Source organism: Cryptomeria japonica, chromosome 5, assembly GCF_030272615.1.
Source record: "Cryptomeria japonica chromosome 5, Sugi_1.0, whole genome shotgun sequence".
Classification (NCBI taxonomy): Eukaryota; Viridiplantae; Streptophyta; class Pinopsida; order Cupressales; family Cupressaceae; genus Cryptomeria; species Cryptomeria japonica.
This window is the reverse complement of record NC_081409.1, coordinates 547,190,291-547,195,287: the sequence shown is the minus strand read 5'-3', so window position 1 is coordinate 547,195,287 and position 4,997 is coordinate 547,190,291.

Genomic DNA, 4,997 nt, shown 5'->3' with positions numbered 1-4,997 from the left:
CTAAAGGTAATATCTTTCTCTTGAATGTTGGTGGTAAAAGTTGTTTGATTGCTCATATTGATGAAATTTGGTTATGGCATAGAAGAATGTGTCATGTAAATTTTGATTGTATGGTTAAGATAAGTTATACTCAAGCAGTGAGAGATCTACCAAAGTTAACAAAGCCTTCTAATCCAGTATGTAAGGAGTGTCAATTAGGGAAGCAAACAAGAGTTACTTATTAAAAAAATAGTATAATTCTAATGGTTTGTTGGATCTTAATATATTGATCGGTGTGGTCCTTATAGAGTGAGAAGCTTGTAGGGTGATAGGTATTTCATGTTGTTGATTGATGATTATTCAAGAATGATGTGGGTTACCTACTTAAGAGAGAAGTTTGAACCGTTGGAGAAGTTCAATATTTTCAAAGCTAGGGTTAAAACTGAGGCTGGTATGAAGATGAAGTGTCTGAGATCTGACAAAGGTGGAGAATTTACTTCTGGTGAGTTTAATTCCTTTTGTGAAGAGCATGGAGTTAAGAGACGATTACTGCTCCTAGGACACCGCAACAGAATGGTATTTTAGGTAGAAAGAATAGAACAGTTCAAGAAGCTACTAGAACCATGATGATTGAAGGAAATGCTCCACATGTGTACTAGAGAGAAGTTGTGAGTACTACAGTGTACACTCTTAACCAAGTTTATATTAAAGACCTGATATTGTTAAGACTCCTTATGAGTTATGGTTTGGTCATGCCCCTACTGTTAGGTATTTCAGAATTTTTGGAAGTAGATGCTATATCAAAAGAGATGAAGATCTTGGAAATTTTGATGCTAGATGTGATGAAGGAACCTTTCTTAGTACTCTATTAAGAGTAAGGCCTACCAGTGTTGTAATAAAAGAATGAGGAAGATTATTGAAAGTGCTAATGTGAAGGTTGATGAAGGAAGTGAGTATTAGCCCAAAATACTCTGGATATGATTTAGATGATCATATTGTTAGCGCAGATAAAGGAAAGCAAGTGCAGACCCATAATGAAGTTCAGATTGCTTTGAAAAAACCTAAGAATGAAGGAGTAGCTAGTGCAGAAGAAAGAGTACAAGAGTCTAAAAATTATGAAAATCCTAAGACTCCCAAGTATGTAAGATTGAATCACTTAGAGAATCAGATTATTGGTGATATTAATAAAGGTGTGATGACTAGGAGAAGACTTGCTGAAGATTTTTTTTATTATTTCTAAGATTGAGCCTAAAAATGTTGATGAGGCATGTAAAGATGAAAATTGGATTAAATCTATGGGAGAAAAATTGAATCAGATTGAAAAGAATAATACATGGATTTTAGTTCCCAAACCTAAGGATAAGAATGTAATTGGAACTAAGTGGGTGTTTCAGAATAAGTTGAATGAGCAAGGTGAAGTTGTTAGGAATAAAGCTATACTTGTTTGTAAGGGTTATTCTCAGATGGAAGGTATTGATTATGAGGAGACTTTTGATCCGGTAGCTAGGATTGAAGCTATTAGATTATTTCTTCCTTATGTTGCTTACAAATATTTCAAGGCTTATCAGATGGGTGTCAAATCAGCCTTTCTTAATGGTGAGTTGGAATAAGTCTACATTGAGAAACCAAATGGATTTTAGTTAATAGATGAAAAGGACATGGTTTGCAGGTTGAAGAAACTATTGTATGGATTGAAGCAAGCCCCTAGAGCCTGGTATGCCAGATTGGATAAGTATTTGATGAAGCTTGGATTCAATAAAGGTATTGTTGATAGTAATATATACTTCAAGATTGATAATGATAACATCTTGATTGTTGATTTTTTTGTTGATGACATTATCTTTGGAGGAAATGATTGCCTATGTAAGAAATTTGTTGAAGAGATGCATAATGAATTTGAGATGTCTATGATAGGTGAGATGAAATTCTTTTTGGGATTGCAAATTACTTAGTTGGATAAAGGTATTTTCATATCTCAGTCCAAGTATGTGAAGGAATTGTTGAAGAAATTTGGTTTTGAGGAGTCTAAACTAGTTGGTACACCTATGGTGACCAGATGTAAGTTGACAAAGGATGATGATTATCCAAAAGCTAATCAAACCAGATATAGATCTATGATTGGTGGACTGTTGTATTTGACTCATAATAGACCTGATGTAATTAATGTTGTGTGTCATGTTGCTAGATTTCAAGTTGATCCTAAAGAATCTCATTTTACTGTTGTAAAAAGAATATTCAAATATTTGAAAGGGACAGTTGATTTTGGTTTGTGGTATCCTAAGAATGATGACTTTACCTTGAGTGCTTTTACAGATACTAATTGGGCAGGTGATGTTGATGACCGAAAGAGTACTATTGGTGGTGCATTATTTTTGGGTAAGAAGTTGGTCTTTTGGGCAAGTAAGAAGCAGAATGTTATTTATTTATCTACTACAGAGACTAAATACATTGTTGTTGCTAGCAATTGTACTCAAGTAATTTGGATGAAGCATATTTTGAAGGATATAGGAGTTATTTATGATGAACATATTTCTATACACTGTGATAATTCAAGTGCCATCAATATTTAAAATAATCAGGTGTTGCATTCCAAAACACAACATATATCAATCAAGTTTCATTTCTTGAGAGAGAAGGTGAATGAGAAAGAATTCATGTTGGATTATGTATCTACAAAGGAACAAATTGCAGACATATTTACGAAGCCTTTGCCTAAAGATAATTTTGAGTATCTCAAAGAGAAGTTAGCGGTGATTACCCCTCCTGATGAGAACTAAGATGCATGGATTTGCATTAGTCCGGTGAACTTCAGAGATATTTTGTGATTCGGATTGATGAGTGAGGCTGCTACTCAGGGGGAGTAGTTAGTGTTGGTGTTCAATGGTTTAGATGTACATATTTGTGAAGCTAATTCAAAGGGGGAGAGAATCCTGATTCCCGATCCTTTATCATTGATGTCAAAGGGGGAGAGAAGCATGTGAAAAACACTATGGAAGAGGAGAGCATTTTGAGATTTGTGATTTGATCAATTATTTGTCAAAGTGGGATATGATCCTTGTGATTTGAGGGAGATTGTTGTGAGTTGATTTCTTTCTTTGCATTGATTATTTTTCACATTCATATGTTGCCATCAATACCAAAGGGGGAGATTGTTAGAGATTGTTGGTCATTGGTTAATATGTTGTCATTGATGTCAACATATGGGAAGATTGACATATGGGGACAATTGTTGGATAGAGGAATATGTTGAATATGATCTCTATGTGTTTCAATGTTGCAATCAGATTGAATGAGTTGGTTTATCCTATGTGTTGCATATGAGTTGATGTGGATTAAAGGGTTTCTAGTATGCTGTCTATAGATGGTTCATACTCATTTGCAGAGATCCGCATGATGTTTTGATTAGGGTATGAGGTTCAGTATCATGGTTGGATATTTAGTTGTTCGTGTTATTTGATATTCTGGTTTGTGCTCCGTATTACTCTAGAATTGTAATATCTTTAGTTGCGGATGTGTGGGATGTATTCTGGACATTGATGTGTGTCCTCAGTTCGATTGGTTCATGATTTGGAAATCCACAAGCAAATATTTCAAGTTGACAGTCAGTTATGTTGGTGTTCTTGAGCTCTGGTAGAAAGATGATAATTATTCTAGTGATCCAAGTTATTGCAGTTGTTGTGGTGCAATTCAAGTTGCTTGTGAATGTTTCTACATCATGTTCTATGTGTATTGATGGTCCATATTGATTATTGTGCATGTTATTGAATATTTTCCTTGTTTGGTGATGTTTTTCATGTTATGAGATATTTTTGGTGATTTTAGCATGTTGTGGATAATCGAGGCGTAATTGTTGGAGGTGTTGCATGTTTGTGGTATTGATTTAGGTCCAAACTATGTCTTAGCCGATATTATTTTGGTCTACATCTATTTTTGTAGCGTGTGAGGTTATTGTTTGGTAATTTGTATTAAGGGTTGAGCTGACGTATATTTCATGGGTTGATGACTTGTATAAATGAATGTAATAATTATTGAGAGGTATCATGATATGTATGAATATTCTATCAATCATTCAGTAGCAGGGAAGTTGTGCGAAGTTATGAGAAGAAGTGTGTTGCAGAGAAGATTTGATAGTAAGCTTAACCAGAACTGTACCCAGACATATGGAGATGTTATTTTTATAGTTCATGTAATCTGGATTGTTGTTTGAATGCTTTTGTAAGTCAGTGAGACTTCCTATAAGGAAGTGAGCCTTCCCTAAGGGTTGTAACCCTTGTGGGTTTCTTGTTTGACCAGTGAGCTCTAGGTAGTGTGCTTGAATACATGTGCATTACCCATTGTAATATTTCACTTACTCCTAATAGGGTATAATCTCATTGTGGGTAGGTTCCCACTGTTGTTTTTCCCTTAACCAATTTTTCCACGTCAAAAATCTTGGTGTTATGTGTGTTATTGATGTGGTGTTGCTTCATCCTTTAACTGTTAATTTTCAAATCTGATTTGTGGTTTAAGTTGCAGGAAGTTTTTGAGCAAACTAATTCACACCCTCCTCTTAGTTTGTTGCATTGTTTCCAACAGGCACTTCATTTTTTCTAAAAATATGTATTATAGATGCTCTTACGCACCTTATAGTTGTCATTAAATTTGTCATATATGATAATAGTTACAATTGTAAGAGAATCTATCATATCTAGCTATAATTAACTAATTCTCTTACAAATCATCATTACCTAACTTGGGCACTTGGTTTTCTCCATGCTAACACTTTTCCAACCTATCAAAGGAATAAAGTGTAACCTGTCATAAGAATCTATAATATAATAATGACTTACAAAGGTTTCTAAGATGCCAACATGTGGAAAAATATCTCTACCAAAATGGGATGCCTACTTTCTCATATAAGGAAAAATTGCATTCTTGACATCTTCCATGTCACCTCCCAATATGAAGATAACTTATTTTGTCATGTCACACTAGATGACAAAATATGATATACAAAAAATTATAATTAAGATATTAAA